The 21,313-nt window shown below is 46.7% G+C and overlaps 1 protein-coding gene across 2 annotated transcripts in view; it reads right to left on the bottom strand.

The window, feature by feature from the left end:
• The window catches only part of RUNX1 (RUNX family transcription factor 1), a 232,928-nt gene that overhangs the window by 10,972 nt on the left and 200,643 nt on the right, over positions 1-21,313 (bottom strand). The window lies entirely within an intron of this gene.

Below are 21,313 nucleotides of genomic sequence, written 5' to 3'. Positions count from 1 at the left end.
TTTGGGTTTGGGTTTTTTTTTTTTTTTTTTGTACTTTTGGCAGAAATATTTCATGGGCTTATAAATGTTTTCTATTTAGATGAAAATTCTCCCTCAAGGATAACAGAAAAGAAGGTTTGGCTGAGGAACTGGAAATGAGGCCTGATGACTGCTTCCCAAACCCAGCAGTAGAGAGCTTGGCTCTGTCACCCCAGACTAGCAGAGATGTCCTGCATCTTTTCAAGACATCAGGTTTGCAACTTTTCAAGGGCTGAATGCTGAGCAAGTATTTTATAGATTGCCATTAAAAGAGGCCTGGGATAGAGAAAAGACAGAAGTCTGACTTCAGAAGATTTAGGTAAAAAAGGATTTTGTAAATTTGACCCCAGCATTCATAGGAGTCTTAGTTTTCAAAAGCATCACGCTGTTTGCAGATGACAAGGATACAAAAACAAACAAACAAACAAACAACAAAAAGCCCCCTCTATTGTTAGGCAAAAGATATAAGAAAATTTAAATTGAATACTGTTCCACCACAAGATAGCTTTACATTTCTTTAAGGTTAAACATTAATTTTGCCTTTGTGTCCCACCTTCTTGGTGGGCAAAGGTGACAGCCAATGATACTAACTCCCAGGGGTCTTCACAGCCGGGGCTTCATGATGCTGTGAGTAAATCTAGATAGAACAGAGTTCCTTAGGAAAGTACTGGGTGTAAATTTTAGATGTGCCATGCCATAAAAATCTTCCTACTGGTGATAAAATATTCTGGTCTTCTCCACCAGGGGCATGTCATTTCTGGCAGCTAACGTTTGCCTCTTTGAAATTCAAGTTTTGCCTCTTTGAAGTTGTCATGGCGAAAAGTGAAATCAGGCACTTAGAGACCCACGTCTTCCTTGTCAAGCTGCTGACAGCCCCCTCCCCCTTTCCCTCATACTGATCAACTTCTTTTCTTTAAAATAACTGTTTTTAAGTTTGAAAAAACCTGGGCAAATATATTAACTTAGAATCTTTGAAACCAAATATAAAAGTAAGGTCTTCATTTGATTCTGAGTTTTAGAGAATTTGAGGAGATGGCAGGGAAGAAGCGAGCTGGTCCATTTTAAAGTCAGTGGAAGACACATGTTGAACTATAGTCAACAATTTTGCATAATCTTGCAGCTAACAGTTTCCAAAAATCAAAAGCAAATAGTAATAGCAGATTGTTCGAGATTCCATATTACTACAAGTATTTTGCTCCAAATGAAAAAAAAAAAGTATATGCAGATATTTTTCTATAAAGACATGTATGTGTCCTCGATACACACGTTTGCTAAATGAATATATAGTAGTCAGATAGTTTGATCATTTAAAAAGCAAACAAAAGAGATTCTGTAATTGTCATAAAGCCCTCCGGGCTGTGAATTGCAGTACAGTAATTCATGCCTCGTTGTGTAGACGGCCCAGCACCCCTAACCCCATGTCTAAAACCACAGTAAGCATAAAGTATTATGCCATAATTCATGCTCTGTCATGTTTTACTATAGTGAAAAAGTTGTGTTAGGCTTTTCTAAACTCATAATTAAGCCATGCGAACGTTGCATAATGTTTCACAGCCTTTTAAAAATATGCTTTGGTAAAATGATCTTTATGATTAAAGTCCAAGTTCTGTGATTTTTTTTAACACAGGGTTTTAGATTTAACATCTCCTTACTTCACACCACAACTTAGCTTTCCAGTATTAGAGGGGGGATAGCATTGAAAACCCAAAGCACCCCTCCCCACCCCACCCTCCCCACAGCCCCCGCTGTGATCAGTTTTCATTCATGTGACCACAGAACTGCACTTGGGTTCATTGCCAAGGGCGAGCCAGAAGGTGGGGATGGCGAGCTTCTCATGTTGGCTTTTTGGGTGTTTTCTTCTTCTACATGTATTATTCATAAAAAAACAAAAACAAAAAGTAAAACAAATAACTACAGGCCAGTAATATGGTGTATTCTGAGTTTACTGTTCAGTTACCATTCTTTCTCTGATGGGGGTAACGTGAATGTTTGAAGCGAAGTATAGACGTGGCCGTGTTGAGGGCCACCCTGAGCTCTGGACTGAGAGTCGGGAAAAGTGTCTGTGTGGTGACCCTGGACTATTTGCTTCACTTCCTCAGTCTCCTCTCTGAAAGGAGATGTTCTCCAAGCCCCTCCCAATAGTCACAGACCAGGATTCTAATTCACGGAGTTCCTATGCAGTATTGCTCTGCCTAACTGGTATGTTACACAGAGTTAGGGAAGAATCAGGTGGAGGTGTGGGGTGAAGAATGGCACTTGTGGTAATAACTATGCATATTCTGGTTAGAGGAAGTAGGCAGGGATAAGATGGGGTTATCCAGAAAAGAAGCCATAAGCTGAGGAAGAGAACCACTGTCAGTCATTCTCCAGAGAGCAGGGCTGCTTGTTCTTGAAGGGATTGCCTCTGACAAGCCCATCCAGCAAAAAGAAGAAAAGTTTATTGAAAATTTACTATGTGCTGGGCATGTGCTAATTTAGCTGGTAACAACCTGATGAGTAAGACCAATGTGGTCCCTGCTCCACTGGAGTTTATAGTCTGATATTAGTGATGATCCTGGGACTGCATGATGCTTGGAAAAGCTACTCTTATTGCATTAATTCATCATGCTGAGAGTTGCTTCATTCATTCATTCATTCATTCACTCATTCCTTCATTCATTCATTCACTCATTCATTCCTTCATTCATTCACTCATTCCTTCATTCATTCATTCACTCATTCCTTCCTTCATTCATAGGCTTATGCACGTATTCATTTCCTCATTCATTCATGTTGCCGACAAACACTTCTGCTTTACTAGGGCCCCTGTTTGGGGGACTCAGTAGTGAATGCGTTATAGTTCTTGCCCTCAGGGAGTTGTAGTAGGGGACGTATGCGCTATATCCCGGCAAACTGCTGGATTATCTGCTAAATCTGGACTTGCAAACAGCTGTTCCTATATTAGCGGTAAGAATCCTAGTGGAATTTATTATATGCTTATGTTATGCCTCTGCGAGGAGCTGACTAGGGAAAACAATTTAAGTCATAGACAGATTTCAGTTTGAATCCTGCATTCACCATAAACTGGCTATATGGTCTTGGGAAAGTCATTTATTTTCTCTGATACATAATTTTCCTACTTCAAAGGGTAATAGGAATAAGTGTGATAAGTTATATATATAAAGCAAGTATCACAGTTTCGGGCCATATTAAATGCTCAATACATCTAGTTTTTAGGATTACATTACTAAAAAGGCAAAGTCATCCATGCCAAGGGACTTAACTGATATTTATTGATAAGGCCACATACCCCTGCTCCAGGAGGAGGCACAGGTCATACTGTGCTGTTCACTGACAAAGTGCTTGACTGCCGGAGTCATCAGCCCTGAAAAGGAACTGGACTCAGGAGATTAAACTGCAAAGGGCCAAGAAAAGAAAACTGGAGATTTGAGGTGAGGATAGAGAAGGTGAGCATTCAGTCTCAACCAGTTCATATTTCCATTTAAAAATCTACTGGATTAAAAAATTTAAATTTGAGCCTTTCTGCATCCTGTTTTTTCTGGGGCACATAAAATTTTGATGCAGCTACTTTACTGAGGCCATTTTGTGATTACTTTCAGCTTTTTGATTATCAAATAATGGGAAAAACAGAGCCCTCTCTCTACAACTTGAGCCCTACTCTCATCTGCTTGAAATGAGGTCATAAAGGGGGGGAAGTTAGGCATAAGGTGGGGTTGAGGCTAGTGGTGAGCTCAGAGGTATCCATAGCATATATCGCTCAATAAGAAAATAGAGTGCTTTAACTTTTGATGCAACAGTACCAAAAACTCTCCAGAGTTAAAAATGACCCTATCAAATAATTCGTATTAAATGTCCTGCTGTTTCCCATTTCAGCTCTGAAATGTAAAGCTCTTGGGAGCCATCACTCCCAACAAGAAAAAAGCTAAATAAAGTGATAATCCACCACTTTTCTTGGCTCTATTAGAGAATTGAGGTCATAGGGCAAAACTGCCACCCTGAAATCTTGAGAGGTAGGTGAATACAGAAAATCACATTGAGATGTGCCTACTGGGAACAGAAGCTACTGGAGCCACAAACTGGTAGGCACACTTAAGTGGTCATTTAGACAAGTTGTTGGAGGCTGAGTATAGTCTAGCGTGAGAGTAAGAAACTCTTGGGAGCTATGGTCGTGTGTGTGTGTGGTATGTTGGGGATGCTTTTGTGGGTTTTTCACTCATGAACTCCTCAAGGTTCTCATGGGATCCAGTATAATAACAGTGGGTTACAGCTACTAGAGCTGCAAGACACAAACTATTTAAGGAAGAATTCTTAGGGGGCAGCCTGAAGACAACAAGGGAAACAAAGACAAGGACTTAAGAGGAATTTAAAGCCTCTGGCACCTACAGCTACAGCAAACATTAAACCCCAACTCCTAGCTAGATGAACATAAAATCTCACACTAAAGGCCTATTCACCTCGGTTCCTATTACCTGATACATCATGTCCAGCTTTCCAATCAGAAATAACAAGGCATGCCAAAAAGCAAGCAAAAACAGTCTAAAGAGACAAAACAAGCATCAGAACCAGAATCAGCTACCAAACAGGGAATTCAACTGTGTTTAATACATTAAGGGCTATACTAGAAAAAGATGACAGAATGCAAGAACAGATGGATCATGTATGTAGAGAGATGGAAACTCTTAAGACTTAAAAAGGAATTTTAGAAATGAAAAACATTGTAACAGAAATGAGAAATGCCTTTGATGGGCTCATTAATAGACTGGACATGGCTGAGGAAAAAAAGCAGTGAGCTTGAAAATATGTCAATAGAAACCTACCAAACCAAAAAGTAAAGAGAAAATAGAAAAAAAAAGAATATCTATGAACTTTGGGACAATATCAAAAGGCACAGCATACGCATAGTGGAAATACCAGAAGGAAAATGAAGAGAAAACAGAATGGAAGAAATATTTGAAGTATTATTGGCCAAGAATTTTCCAAAATTAATGACAGACACCAAACCACAGATCCAGAAAGCAAACAGAACATCAAGCAAACAAACTACCAAATAATCTATATCTAGGCATATCATATTGAAACTGCAGAAAACTCAAAGACAAGGAGAAAATCTTGAAAGAAGCCAGAAGAGGTTGGGAAAGGAGGGCCCATTATCTAGAGAGTAATAAGGATAAGAATTATTTTGGACGTCTCTTCAGAAACCATGCAAGCAAAAGGAGAGTATGGTAAATATTTAAAGTGTTGAAAGAAAAAAAACACACCCCACAACCTAAGCCACCAACCTAGAATTCTATATTAAGAAAAATTAGCCTTCAGAGGTAAAGGAAAAATACAGACATTCTCTGACAAACAAAAACTTAGATAATTTATCCAGCAGACATTCCCTGCAAGAAAAAATGAAAGAAGTTCTTTAGGGAAAAAGAACACAATATGGGTCAAAAACTCAGATCTAGATAAAGAAAGAGCATCAGAGAAAGAATAAATGAAAGTAAAATAAAGTCTTATTGTTCCTATTCTTAATTGATCCAAAAGATAACTGTTTAAGGTGATAATAGTGATAATGTATGGGGTAATTATAACATATGGATAAGTGACATGAATGACAGTAATGACAGAAATGGGAAGGACGATATGATATAGTATCATCTGATGTGACTTAGGAATCATTATACATGTATTTTTCAACTCTAGGAAACCACTAAAAGCATTTAAAAAGTATAACTGATTTGCGCAGAGGAGAGATAAAATGGAATCATATATAGTTCTGTTAAAACCAGAGAATGCAGAAAGAGAGAGGGGGAAAGAACAGGCACAACAAATATAACACAGTTTCAAACATGGTAGATATTAATCCAACATATCAATAATCACCTTAAATATGAATGGTTTAAATGCACCAGTTAAAAGAGATTGTCAGAGTAAATTAAAACAAGACTCAACTATGTGTTGTCTACAGGGAAACTAGTTTAAATCTAAAAACTCAGGTTAAAAGTAAAGGGATGGCAGATGACAGACCATGCTAACACTAATCAAAAGAAAGCTAGTGTAGCTATATTAATTTTATATAATGCTAAATATAAAAGAAGGGAAAATTTCAGGGATAAAGAAAGGAAACATGATGATAAAGGAGTCAATTCTCTGAGAAGACATAATAATCCTTAATAATTATGTACTTAAAAACAGAGTGTCAAAAAACATGAGGCAAAAACTGATAGAACTGCAAGGAAAAATAGAGAAATACACTGTTAGAGTTGAAGACTCAACACCCCTCTTTCAGTAATTGATACATCAAGCAGGCAGAAAATTAGGGCATAGTTGACATGAACAGTACTACCAACCAACCTGATCTAATTAACATTTATAGAACATTCCACCCAAAAACAGCAGAACACACATTCTTCTCAAGCTCTCAGGGAACATTCATTAAGACAGACCACATTCTGGGCCACAAAATACACCTTAACACATTTAAAAGAACAGAAATTGTACTGAGAAATATATTCTCAGGCCACATGGATTTAAACTATAAAATCAATAATAGAAAGGATAGCTGGAAAATCTCCAAAGAATTGGTGCCTCAACAACACACTTCTAAATAACCTATGCGTCAAGTAAGAAGCCTAAAAAAAAAAAAAAATTAAAAAAACAACAACATATATATATATATATATATATATATATATATATATATATATATATATATATATTTTGAGCTAAATGAAAACACTACTTATCAAAATTTGTGGGATGCAGCAAAAGTAGTGCTTAGAGGAAAATTTATAGCATGGAATGCATATATATGATCATTCTATATATATGCATTTTCAAATATCTCTATCTATCTATCTATCTATATTTTCAAATATATATATATATATATTTGAAAAGAAGAATTATCCAGAATCAGTAATCTAAGTTCCCTCCTTAGGAACTAGAGTAAAAAAGAGCAAAATAAACCTAAAGAAGGAGAAGAAAAGAAAAAATAAACATTAGAGTAGAAATCAATGAACTCAAATACAGGAAAGTGACAAAATCAAGGAAACCAAGAGCTGGCCTTTGAAAACCCAAAAATGTTCTGCTTTGTCCTCAAGCTCCCGCCAAGCCACAGAAAAGGATGGCCAGAGACACTTGGCTCCACTGTGACCATCTACCTCTATTGGCTTTTTAACTCCCACCCTCAAAACCTGGGTTCCTATAACATCATCACCTGAGCTGGGACATCTTCCCTCAGCCTGGGGCCAGGAGAAGGTTGATAGAGCTCCTGGACTCCGGTGTTATAGTGAGAAGGCCCTTCCTTTGGCTATTCAGCTGGTATCTTTACAGACCTTTCAGTCACGTTTCAGAGCCATTTACAAACAGAGACCAGATAATTATGTATGCCAGGGGCCCTAGTCTCTATTTTTATAAGAGCCAAACCTGCTTGGTGAACATATAAACCGTCAGGGCAGCCCTTGTTTTTTTCCCTAGAGGATTTTTACCCCTTCTTTCAGCTTGGAAGTCAGCAGGGCAGTTCCCAGGGTGTCCTCCAAGTTCACCTCAGTCGTGGGTAGCTGGTGAAATGCCTTCTTGGATGCCTCAGAACACACAACAGGATGTGACTCAGGACTCAGAGATGTGAGTCAGTTTCCAGGGTGATGTGTCAGGGTGAGCCCCAGTGGTGGCTTGCATCTCCTTGTCAGGGACCCCTGGGAGGAAAGATCTGGGCTCCCCTGCAAACAGAAGGGGTGCCCCCAGATGCTTTTCTGCCACCTTCAGAATTGCGTGACATCAGCTTGCATGCCACAGGCGTTGGGTAATTCTCTGCTATGGAAGAGGCATTTCCCTGAAAGTTCCACTGTTTTCCAGAAGCACTGCTTCCTCTGGCCTATTCAGTAAAAGTGCAACACAGCACAGCCAGCTAGGGCTAGCAGTCCCAGGTGGGGAGCGGCCAGGTAGCAGACACTGGATTAACACATTGTCACTATCAGTGAAATCCCAAGACAGTGAGTGTGAGTCAGTTCCTACCAGCTCTGGATCCTGGAGAAAGAGGGGTTGTGAAAGAGCTCTGGTATTTGCCAACCGTTTGTCTCCACTGCAGACATCTTGGTTAGTCATGTACAGCTAAGGTGCAGTTATTGTCCTGGCAATGACGGCAGGGGAGTACTCAGCACCAAGCCGGGGCAGAGACCTCCCTGGGGCTCCTGTTTCAAAGCCCTTCAGGGTTTTGAGGGATCCCGTCCTCACAGCCCACGGGAGGTGGCAGGCTGCCTGCGGGAGGCGTGAAGGGAGCTGTGTGGCCACATCTCCACCACTCGCTACCTCTGGGACCCAAATTCCACACCAGCCTGGGAGGCTTCGTGGCTTTGCGGTCAGGAAAACTGGTTCCTAACATCAGAGCCACCCCCCACCCTGGTGGCTCACCACAGTCCTTTTCCTCTCCAACCTCTCTTTCCTCATCTCTAAAAATGGGGGCAACCAGACTCACCTGCCTCACAGGTGTGAGAGTTAATTAATGTTTGTGGAGCAGCTTTGAGAGCCACAGATGAAAGGAGCTCTATAAATGCAAAGTGCCATTCCTCATTAGACTTGCCAGACAGTTCCCAGGGGAAACAGTTCAACCCTCACCACGGGGCCGCTCCCCTCGGCCAGATCCGTCTGAGACGTGTCTGGAAAAAGGCTCTGGACTCAGGCACAGTCATCTCTGAGGAAGAGTTCGGGGAGAAGTCACTGGCTTCTAGAGAAGACGGGTGTTTGGATAACACCTGCATTCTCTGCTGGCACCGTCTCCCGGAGGCAGGGGGAAGCGGCCTCCAGCTCACACGGGATGGAGGTGGAGGACCTGGTTCCAGGGGAATGGAAGGCACCCTCTGCTCTCTGCTCTGTCCTCTTGCAGATGAATTATTTCCCTGCACATTGGAAACATCCACTGCAGACACCTCGCCCGTAAAGATTTTCTGCATCCTTCCTTTCTGCACCTCTGCCCCCCTAAGACCAGGAACTCCCATGAACACAGTACAATCTGGAATGTGCTGAAAGAGAACGTGGGAGATGCTTCACTATGCTTTGGTTTGGGTGGGCCCCAAACGTTACAGGATTCGGGAACCCTGTCCCAGAGCTGTCCCTCAGGGAGCTGAAAGGGCCTGAGCAGGGGCGTGGCAATGGCAGAGGCCGGTTTGGGAGGCTGAGACATTCAGACGGAGCCCCCGCTCGCCCTTCACTCACTGTGTGCTGAGGCAAGTGACTAAACCCCTCTGCGACTCAGTTTCCCCACACGTGAAGAGGGGTCCCCTAGGAGGATGAGCTGTGATCCTGGCTTGCTCATCGTCGGTGCGGTACCCTACACCTAGGGGGCAAGTCTTCCCTCCCCCGTCCCTTCAGAAAAGGATCCTGTGTCCTGGCAGAGATCTGTCACCCACGCTGTACAGCGCTCCACGTGAGGGAGGAGGGAGAGGCTCAGGCCCATGGAACCACCAGGAACAACACCTTCCTTAGCCAGCCAGAGTTCCAGGGTACACAATGTCCCCGGACCCCTCACCAGGAAAATGTGGTTTCACAACGCAGGTGTAAGGCGTTCCAGCAGGGTAGCGCACAGACTGCTAATGTGACATGGGAGCCCTTCTTCCCGCTGAGCGCCAGCGTCCTTCAGAGAAAGGACCACAGTCCCTCTGGAAGGCAGCTGCATCGTGGCCACGTGGCTGGACTCAAAGTGTCGGCTACGGCACAGAAATCCAAAAGCTGCGTCTTGCCAATCAAGGGTGCATCATCCCTACCTTCTGAGGTGGGACTCACGTGGAGGGGCGACAGCTCTTTCTTTAGGAGTGTTCATTCCATGCTCCCATCTTGAAGAACATTGTGACAAGGGAAGTGGAATAACTCCATCAAGCTGAAGGGCCCAGCCCCCTTGGTAACTGCTTGCTGCATCAGCGTCTGCGTCAGCATTCTCCTATTTTCCCAGGCATCGCCCCGTCCATGCCATCCTATCACAACTTTCTTCCTTTACCTGCACTCTCTTCTTGTTTCCCTTTCGCACCTGTCAGGCCCAGGCTCCTGGAATCCCCAGCAGTGGGAACCAGGAGGCCAGAACCCTGCAAGGGCTCACCCCTTCTTCACGCCCTCGAACGCCTTGCCTTTCACAGAAGCATGGACACCCAGCGAGCCCCGGGATTCCTGGATGTCCCTTCACCTCCCACACCCTGAATCACTTCCATAAAACCACAGGAAAGTCTCTGTATACAAGGACAAATTTCTCCCTGTGAAAGAGCACTGCCATTCTCGTTGGCCTTTGACCTTCTCTTTCCTCCCACTCCGCTATGCCAGATATAAGGACAGATCCAGGAAGCACATCCTCTTCACACAATGAGTGGCCTTACCCGCCCAGTGGGAGACACAAGACACGCGATTCACAGATTTGCTACCTGTTGTTGGTGGCCTCGGACAGACAGCAGGACAGGCCACCCTGAGCTCGGCGTTGCCTGTGTTCCTAATACATATCACCCTACAGACACACCAGCTCTGGCTTATTCTTTGTAAACGTATTTTCAGAGGATTAGTGTTTATCATACTTCTTAAACTGAATGCTTCCCCATACGTTAAAAAGCCCCCAAGAAATGGCTCGCTTACACTTCTCCTTATTTTTCAAAAATAACTAAATTACTCAAGTATTCGACATTGTAGCCCAAACCCTTCTCCTCCAGTGCCAGGCCCCTGTGCTAGTTCTGAGTTCTTTAGGGTCATTGGATTTCTTTGGCTTGCGAACCAGGGGGAACCGCTATCAGTTTCTTCTGTGGTATCAGACAGCTCCCCCTTTTGTCTAATTCCTCTGCGGCAGCCTTCTCCCCCACCTTCACGAGAGACCCACGCAGGAGGAATTTGTTCACTTAAGTCTGCAGTCATTTTGTAAACCCCAAAGAACTGACCTTGATGGGAACTAATTGGGAAGGCAATAGATGAATTACCCAGGTTGCTGAGGTGGAGTTTTAAAGCATAAAGGAGACCTTTGAAGATAAGAGCCATGTGCACTTTTATAAGCTCATCTCTGGTGCTTGGAACAAAGGACACAAACTAATAAAGTCAGATTCATCTCGGGGCAGCCTACACTCGCAGAGGAATAGCGCCCCAAACGCTCATCCAGAAAGGCAAATGGAAATCTGCCGGAATTCTTTTAAATTCCAACACAGACCTCGATTTAAAAAATGACACACACACACACCCACACACACACACGAACTCTTGGTACGAAGCAGGCCTCTGATGATCTAAAGATCCCCCAGCTTCATTTATTGACTTAGAGAAAGTAATGGCATTTCAAATACAACCTTCATACTTGAATAGATGAGGTCACCCTGAGAAAGATGATACCGAGCCCAGCAGTGGGAAACCTCCCTCCAGAGAACAGCTTTGATGTACAAGGTCAAGGAAGGCTTTCTCAGACAAGCAATAGGTTTTTAGTGACATGGACTAAAAATGGAGGAATTAAAAAATAATAATAAAAGGAGAGCTTGAGATAGCAGGTCATCCGAAACTGCCGCTCAACAAAAGGGACGGACCTATGGAGAACAGAGACCCGCAAGACCAACAGAAACGAAGGGTCAGAATCGATTTACTGCCAAATACAGATGCCCCAGTGACTCCCATTTGTTGCAGGTGTCGAGAGGCTGTGTGGACTGACCAAATCCTTATGAATTTCCCAGGTTGGTCTAAACAGCAGTGACTGTTCCTCCAGGGAACATTGGGCAATGTCTGGAGAATTTCTGGTTGTCACACTTGGGGTGGGGGGAGTGCTACTGGCATCTAGCGTGTGGAGGCCAGGGGTGCTGCTACACATCCTACAATGCATGGGGCGGCCCCTGCAGCAGAGAATTATCCAGCCCCAGGTGTCAATGGGAACACAGCCCAGGGTAGGCAAGTGCCACTGCCAGGCCAGCTTTCAGTCACCACGTCAGACCCTCATGACAAGCCAGAAGGCGCGACTTTCAGAGGTGCCCCCAGACTCAGACCAATGTAATGCAGCGCTGTGCCCTGGGCAGAAAGCAGATGTGAAACTGGGGGGGTGCGAGGAGATAAGGTGCATGGTAGGTACCTGCTAGAACCCTGTGGGAATCCAGGGGTGGCTGGAGGCCACTCGTCTGCCTGTGTGGCATCGGCAGTCATGATATGCCCCAGAGAATTCTGTCCCCATGCCAGCATTTGGGACGACAGCTTTCTCACAGTCTCATGGCCTGGCACCCAGACTTGGAGCTGGCATGCCGGGCCCTGGGGGAGCCGCAGGTGTAAACGACCAAGATCCCTCCCGAGCTGACCGTCAGCTTTGCCACCTGGGAAAGGGCAGGCTAGTGCTTGCCTCTCCCGAGCTTCCCGGGCATGAGTCACATGTAACTAGATAATGATGCAAATCAGTGTCAACATGGCTAAGGTTTCGTTCCAACCTCTCAGGGAAAGACAGAGCTGCAAGCACCTCAGAGACACTCCATGCCAGCCCATGATGGAGAACGCAGACGGTCGGAGAGGGAAGTGACTCCCTCCATCCCCCGGGGCAGGTTAGTGACAGGGCAGGGACAGACTTGGTTCTTTGTAGCGTGCTGCCTTTCCTATAGGGTGATTGAAGCAATTTCCCCCTAATGTAGTTAGTTACCCTGGACGGACAAAATGAAAAGACGGGTCTAAACCTCAAGAAAACAAACGAGAGAGAGAGAGAGAGAGAGAGGGAAAGAAAGTGGTAGCAATCACCAAGCTCGGTGCCCGATGGACGCTGGGGATGGGCACCTCTTCCTTCTCACAGGTCTAGGATTCTAGGATTGTGGGGCCCACTGGGAAGCCCTTACTCCATTTATGTCTCTGTTGTACCCGGAAACCAAGCCCAGACAATCCCCAATCTCAAATAAAAGTTGATATCTGTCACTGAGAATTCACAACATAAATCAAATTTAGGGAGGAAGGTAGGTTACCATTTCCCCCCTCTGTGTTTTGGGGGTGGTCCTCGGGAGGAGGCAGGCTTCCAGAAACAGGCAGGTGGCAGTAAGGTTACCTTGTCACCTTGGCTCCACCTTTTCTTCTAATGGCCTTAAACTGCCAAGTGGCTGCAACATGCTGATTTTAAACCCTTTTATGGAAAGTGCCATTCCCTTTTCTGCTCGCATCACTTAAAATAATGAGTGAACTGCACTTGTATTAGTCTGTCTTTCAAGTGGATTAAATTCATGGGCTCGTTCCCCTCGTCTCGCAAGCTTTGGCCTGGCTGTCTGAACCTCCAGATTAGACTGAGGCAGCACATGCCAGACAGCAATGAAACGCAATTACCTAGGCAAACTTTTGAAGGATTTGAGCCCTGGGGCACAGGCTGTTTACGAAAGACTAAAAGCACCGTTTGTACTGAGCAGGACCAGTTGCCTCGTCTTTTCGAGTTCTGGATCCTGCCTGCCACTGGACTCCAGGCAGGATTTCTGGGGGCCGATAACATCAGGCTCCTGTCCGCACCTCAGCCCCTCAGGGTCTTTGCTCTGTTTTCCAACAAGAAAATGCAAGTACCAACAAAAGCCTATTATAACCTCTCCCTTTGTGTTCACTGACTCTCTCTCTCTCTCTCATTGGCTTATTTGTTTGCATTGTGTACTACCCCGAAAAAAGGCAGTGAGAAACCATCCTATAGCTCGCTTGGCTCTGTAATATCTTTGGAAATGAACCACCTTTCCAATAAACAGGAACTTCCCGTCTTCTTTGAAAAATAAACACACACACACACACACACACACACACACACACACACAAAACCAGTCTCAACAACACGTCTGAAGTACTTTCCCCTTGATTGGAACAAAAGAGGCTTCTGAGGAACCCAGGGAAGAGGAGATGAAGAAAGTGAAAGGGAAGACTGACAAGGAGGGTGACAAATGGCCTTCCCTCCGCTGGCTCACTTCTGTTTTTTCAGACACAGACCAGAGTGGCCGGTATAGGTGGGCTGGAGTGGGGCTTCATCCGCCAGAGGACAGCTGTGATGTGGCTGCGCAAAGGAGAATGTGGGAAGGGGGACTGGGCTTCCGTCGTCCATGTTAGGCAGGCACAGAGTGAGGCCATCGAGCTGGTGGCAGTGAAATGAGGCCAAGTCCTGTCCACGTGTGTAAGGCTCTGAGGCCGATCAAGGCGTCCGTTTGGCAAAGAGGCTGTTATCATGTTCAGGAAGGTAGAGGGGCTAGTAAGATAAAGAGTGAACTTGTAAGGATGGATTTGGGAAGTGCTGGAACCAGGAAGAATCTAGGAATGCTTTTAAAGGAGGAGGCAGCACAGGAACACACCTGGGGCAGGACACCGGGCATGGCAGTGAGGCAGGGCGGTTACAGGGATGCTATAGAACCTATTTGTGCCTTGGCATCCAAATCTCTAAATAAATGCATTAAACCAGATTCAGGTATTTGGAAGAAAGCCTCGGGTAAGCTGTCTGAGGAGCAAGGCCGAGGGGAAGGGAAGAGGGTGACAGAAGAGAGTTTGGCTTGAGGAAAGGGGGCGCTCACTAACTTTAGTTAACAGAAGACTGTAGAAGGTAATGGGGTCAGAAGCTGAAGAAGCACAGAGATTTTCCTCCTTGTCGCAAAAGTGACGGGAAGAGACCCAGCGAGGGGTGGGTATGCTGTCAGCTGGGTGGGGGACACCTGCGCTCCCTCCCTCAGGCTCCCAGCTGGGCTCTGGGAAGCAGAGAAACGGCCTCCCTTTTCTAGAGGTGGTGCTTTGGGAGGATGGAAATCATTTAGGGCAGGACATTTTGAAATTGGGATTAAAACCTGCTAAGAACCAGTTCTGACCTGCTGTCCTGAGAGCAGGAAAAATGATTCCTCAATGCCTCCCACCGACCCCTTACCCTGGAGGTCTGGCTGTGGGGACATGGAGGTGTGGGAGAGAGAGGTCCTGTCTGCCTGGAACTTCCAGGAGAACTTGTCCTCCTCGGAAGCATGACTGGAGATGGAGAGGAAAGGGGGCAGGTGCTTGGGGCTTGGGCACGCCTGGGAGGTATCTCATCAGACAGTTGTGACGTTTGGCTGATCTCAAAGCACAGAGGGAACTCTCTCGTCCTCACTCCCAGCAAACACGTGCCCTGTTGGGTAACAATGGAGGGCAACATATGGGGAGATGGTGAAGGGAGAGGCAGAACAGAAGGGTCCAGGAGTAGAGGAGGGGGTCAGTTTGGTCCTCGGTGGGACTAAGATATCCTGAAGGAGATGGGGCAGCTGAGGCACCCTGAAGCATGACAGGACTGGGGGGCTTCAGGGGCTGTGCAGAGGCCAAAGAAGATGGCAGGTCAGAAGACAGCGGCTCACAGCCACCTCCATGCCCAGCGTCCCTCCAGCTGGTCTGCTTGCCTTTTGGTCATTTCAGAGCATGGATGCACCAGTGGAGGAATAGAGAATCTAATGGCCCAGGGAAACGCTTCGGGCTAGAGAAGGTGCTGTACAATCAGCGGTTAGTGATCTCAGCAGGTAGCATCTTTGATTTCCGTGTAGAACCTCCTTGGCCATCAGATGGCTTGAAAAGGCAACCTCAGCTGCGCTCCTCCACAGGTGATGTGTTCAGACAGAGTGGGCCCAAGGAGGACCGCAGGGCTGAGGGGAGCCTGTGCAGGGCTGTCCTAACAACCTTCCTCAAGGCCAGGGTCTCAACAGTTATGCCACCTCCCACTGCACAGGGTCTTCACATGTGTGGTGAAGGTCACAGAGAAGGGATTCAAACCCAGGTTGGAGGGGGGCCAGAAGTCCCCAGGTTTTCTGTGACTCATTGCTGTTTACCACACCTCACTCTACTGCCTCGACAAAGTGGTCCTTTGGTTCCTCTGGGGATGTTGGCTGATCTGCACAGAGAGAGACCAGGGTGGCTGAGTGAAAGCGGTTGAAACTAAGAAAAACGCAGGCCCCACGTCATCTCTGAAGCCTTAGGTCTCTGATGAAATAAAGAGCATGCATATTTCCCCTGCTGTGTCTCCGGGGCCGAAGCTTTGCATCAGTAATGGGGCTTGGTGCTTAAATAGTTGTACGTGAGGAGGATGGCGGCTGCCTGGTGTTGTGGGAAGACAAGCAGGATGGAGTGACCGCTGGCACCTGACTATCAACCAGCTCCTCACAGCCTTGCTTCTTGAGAAGGCAGCTGGTACGTGGGCTCAGCTACTCAAGCCCGAGGGTGACAGCTACACATAGAAGAATCACTAAGTGCCCCCACACAGTGTGAGCACGTCCCTACTGTGGGCTTTGGCTTGTGTAGCTCTGGGAACACTTTTCTTCACTCTTACTCTCTGGAACTCAACACTGCGCGGTCATATAAAAGAAAGTCATTTCAGGGTGGTTTGAGGGGTGCCATCATGGACCCAGGAGAGGGCGTCGCCAGTGGCAGCCTCAAGTCAGGGTCTTTGAAGAGCTGGACTGGCAAAGGGTGTGCAGACTGAAGTGCTATTGGCCACCTCTGTCCTCTCTGTTGACAAGGGACAGGAGGGCTGAACTGGGACAGGAGCGTTTGCTGTTTCCTCGGTGAATAACCCAGAGCTGGGGGCAAAGTTCCCCTCTGCTTTCTGCTCCAGCACTGACATGTCAGCGATAGAAGGGAAAACCAAGAGAAAAGCTTTCACCCACAGACCCACCGTGTGGGAAGAGCTCACGTTTCAGTGTTGGTGGGGGCCCCACCCCGACCTAAGCACCCCGCTTCTCCACTGTTGCTCCATCCCCGCCCATGACTGTCGATTTATTCTCCAACAGGCCCCGGGCTCCTTGTTTTGCAGTAGGAAATTCTCCTTCATAAGAGAGCTACTGTTGGCATTGTTTGTTTGTTTTTTAATTTCCAAAAATAAGGAAAAGTTTACAAAATGGAAGGGGGCACGGAGGACAGGGAAAAGACAAGGGAGGCAGCGACCCGAGTTTCCCAGTCTCGCCGTGGCTCCTCCCTGGCCCCCAGAGCCTCCCGGTGCACCCCCCACCCCCCACCCCCCTGCTCTGAACGTGAAAAATAAGCAGCGTGAGCGGCCACGACTGGAGATGTGTCTAACAAGGCCCTCATTGTCTCAGACAGGTGTGAGATTGGACTTGATTCGGGGCCAACATCTCCACCACCGGAGCCAGCTCTGGGAGCCGAAAACATGCTCCAACCCTCCAGTAATACCACTGCAGCCAGCCAGAGTCTCAACAATTTAAGGCTTAACACACACAACATAAATCAGAGGAGGATGGACCAGCCGACCGGCAGCTTCTTGGGTGCTTGCCTGCAGACTGTCTGCAGATCAGACCCTGCCTGTTTGGGTTATTTGAGACTTTTTTTTCTTCTCCCTAATATAAAGATGAGAAACTGGGTGGAGCTGTGCGCAGAGGCACACTGGTGTTTGCCCTATCTTGTTCCAACAGCCCCTCTTTCACATAAGTGCTGTTTTGAAGGGACTGCTCAGGAAGGTTCACTTTGCTATATCCGGAGACTAGGAATGCGTTCAAGCTGGGGAGGATGGGCAAAGGAAAGCTGAGTGCAGGAACACAGGAGCTGGCTGTGTGACCTTTGGCAGGTCGCTTAACCTCTCTGGGCTTCCAATTTCTCACCTACCTAACGTGGGGGCTGGCCATCTTATTCTGGTCTAGCTTTTTTGACTCACTCATCTTCAGTGGTCAGAAGTTCAAAGTCACCATAAAAATGGCCCGAATCAGGGGAAATCATTATCCTTGGGAGGGGGGGGAGAAATTTGCAGCAACGCTAAATGCTATATTTCTGAGTGGATCTCTTTTTCTGAGCAAGACAAGGTCATTTCACAGCCTTCCCCTTCGTGGGCCTCCTTCTCTTGTCTGTTCTTTTGAAATATGTGGTTCTCAGACAGCTGAGGCAAAACCCCGGGAGTGTGGTCAGGACATGTCAAGAGTCGCACACTATGGGAGGCCAGGATGGAGAAGACAGGGCCACATGGCTGGTCAGTGCAGGGCCTCAAGTCCCCATTTCTCCTGATTAACTCGTAACTAAGTTCCATGTAGGAGAGGCCACCACGAAGTCACCAAGTCTTAGCAAAGGAACGGAGCCCAGAAGCCACCTGTCAACGCAGTGCCTCGGGTAGAAGGGCCTTTGGCGTCTGCTCCTGGGACTCCTGTGACATTCCTGGGGAAGCTTGGGCCCTGCCATGCATGACCCTGGCCCTGAAGTCAAGGTCAAGGATGTGACCATCACAGAGATGCCTATATGTGGCCCTAGAACCCTCACTCGCACTGTCACACCCCCTTCAGGGAGTAAATGGCAGCGTGACGTTGGCAGCGGCGTCCTGAACTGGGACGAGGAGGTTGTCACTCAGCATCAGCGCCCAGCCCCGCCAGCCCCCCAGCCCCGACCTGCCAGTGCCTCCTCGCCACGTTCCCACAGCTGTGGCTGCGGGACTCTGCCCTGTCACACTCGCACACCTGTTTGCCGGCCTGCTCCTGGCCTGCCAGCCCAAGCTACAGCGGGCTTTCAAGGCCTGGGTTTGTGGGCGGAATCGGCACTGGGAGGTATTTCCTTAAAATCACACAGGAAGGTGAAACTCGGTTCAAAGAAATCCTTTTGTAGATGGTTCATTAAAAATGCCAAAGAGGCTGACCATTCACATTCTCTGAATATGTTCAATTCATGCAAGTCCGGGGCCGGGTCAGAGTTCATCCCTGACTGCTGCCCACGTGGGCCCCTGTCAGCCTCCCTGCAGCTGTCTGCTCCCCGCCAGGAGCAGGGCTGGGGGAGCTTGGTGGGGCCGAGAAGGATGGGGGGGTGGACTTGTGATAGGTAGTCCATTCTTGCCTTTTTGAAAAATCCCAACTCCTTAAGTATGAAACTCAACATTTTAACAATGGAGACACAGAGGAGCCCACGAGACAGAATGCAACCATTATCATCTCCTCGAGGAGACAGCACACTTCGAGAGAAAGGCAGCAGAAGGCTGACCACAACCAAATATCCTAAGGAGCCTTCCATCCTGACGGCAGAGGCTATACTCTGTGGCCACCTGAGTCAGACGCAGGACAGGCACTGGACCAGGAGTCCCAGCCCAGAGTTCAGGTCTACCTCCAGCTGGGCCTCAGGGTCTCAGGAGTTAAGATAAAGGGCTTCAAGCAGAGGAGTCAAAGGTCCTTTTCGACTTTATCAGTTTTCCATTCCCATTACATCTGGTGGAACAGTAATTGTGGGTTCTCCTGCGAGAGTTGACCCAAGGAAGCAAAACGTGAGTGCAGATACCACTAAAACCACCACTGCTTGATCCTCCCCTGGGCCTCATGTCTCCTGGGGAATGAGGAGACACTGAAGGGAACTGTCACCGCACAGCCGTGGCTCATAGGAGAGGATGTGCAATGCCTGGGTGATACACCAATGCCACCAGCAAGGGCCACTGATAGCAATAACAGTAAAAAGAATAACATGCACCATTTACTTCATGTTTAAAGCATACCAGGCTCTATGCCGAATATTTTACAAATATATACCTCAATCCTTGAAACAAATTCATGGGGTAATGAGTAAATACATGCACTGCTTACCCTATGCCTGGCATCCAGGGCATTGTGCATATTAATTCATTTAATCCCCACATCTCTCCAATGAGTTTGTGGGGCATTATTGCCCATTTTACAGATGGGGAACAGTGGCACAGAGGATTTAAGTAATTCTTGCAAGGTCACATAACTAGGAAGTGGCCAACCTGGGGTTTGAATTCCAAAGTCCATTACCCACCATATAGATTTTAGCATTAATTTGTGCTTTCCTCATAAAGTGCATTCTGGGGGCTGCCATGTTTTTTTCTGAGTCCCTTCTGATGCTAAGATGGAAAGTACAGTTTTATCCTGACTGGTGGGATGGATGGACAGAAGCACTAGCATTTTGTCTTGACATCTCAGCTGCCATAACCCCCTCTAAGGGAGCCATGAATAGCCAGCAAGAAAGTTTGAAAAAAAAGAGAAATTCCTCGTAGACCCTTGTAACGCATCTCCCCCTACCGCCCTCTCCCAAGGCGTGAAGGAATCAAATGAGAAAATCAGGAAGAGATTCTGGAGTAAGAATAACAAGATTTCCTCTCCCTTCCACCTGAATTGGCCATCTGTAATTTTGCACAAATTTAATTTTAAAGTCATGCTTTGTAATTTGTGGAAAATCATATTAAATTAAACAGATCCATGTCTGGGCAATGATTCCCTCATTTAGCAACATATGGTGGCTCAGAAAACCTGATCACACAGCAAATACATTATGAAAAAAAGAGCCTTTTAATCAGGGGCAGCAGAATCAGGGGGCTCTGGGACACCCCTACTGGCTTCCCTGAGAATGTCCGATGTGACCATTAGTCCCCAGGAAGTACAGCATCCAGAATTACAGAATATTAGAGTTAAAGACCTACGTGGCTAATCACTGAGGGGCTTGGAAGTTGGAGGGAAAGAAAACAGTGCCAGGTCACATGGCTGCCCAGTGCCTGAGTAGGTGGGACCCTCAGGACCATGTCACGCACCTCACGGGGGGGCTGGTGGTGGGGACAACATGAACCAACCACAGCGCGCCATGCTACACACGTGGGCTGTAATTATTTTGTTATGATTGCCTTTGGTAAATGCGTGAACCACATTTACCATAATCTCACTGTGGCAACTGCTCCAAAAACAACCCAGGAAGAAACACCATCACAAACATATGCTGCAGTTTCAAAACTGAGGGTGGGCAGGTGGGAATAATTGCCCATTTCAAAAACTTCTGGGTTCCTCCTTAAGGTACCAGACTTCTTGGGTGAGCCACAGAAGTATGGCTGAGTTTTCAGAATCTTGAAAACTCAGGCAATTACGGTTGTTCCACAGCGAGGCCAATTTACAACAATGTGCAGATGGAGAGTAACAGACCTTGAGAGGAGCGAGCTAAATAAACCACTTAATGGGCAGAAATGCCAAGTCGAGCCCTTGAGCTTGTGCTGACTTTTACAGATATTTTAATAACTTTATCATTATATAATTTGCCACCTGATCTGTGTAGAGAGATGCACTAATGGAGTGTGAGTGGCCACAACAGTGCAATAACCCCGTGAGACTTCATAAAACAACCATGTTCGCTTCCCTTGTATGACCTGCTACTCCAGGAAGTGCAATCGCTTGTTAAGGTTATTTCTTCCTCCCTTTTTTTCCCTCGAGATGTTCTTTTCAAAAAAACCTAGGTACGTGTCTATACGTAGTCCTTCCAAAGACGGAAGGAGGGATCCCACAGGAGAAGGAGTGACTCAGGCTGAATGCACAAAGCTGTGAGGTGAAGCAGACGTCTTCCGCTGAGGGAAGCAGGAAGTGGCAGGTCTGGGAGACTCCACTGCCTTGGATGGGTGAGCTGCTGA

The sequence above is a fragment of the Rhinolophus sinicus genome, linkage group LG01, assembly GCF_036562045.2.
Source record: "Rhinolophus sinicus isolate RSC01 linkage group LG01, ASM3656204v1, whole genome shotgun sequence".
In the NCBI taxonomy this organism is placed as follows: domain Eukaryota; kingdom Metazoa; phylum Chordata; class Mammalia; order Chiroptera; family Rhinolophidae; genus Rhinolophus; species Rhinolophus sinicus.
The sequence above is the reverse complement of the archived record's forward strand: the minus strand, read 5'-3'. Positions and strand labels throughout refer to the sequence as shown.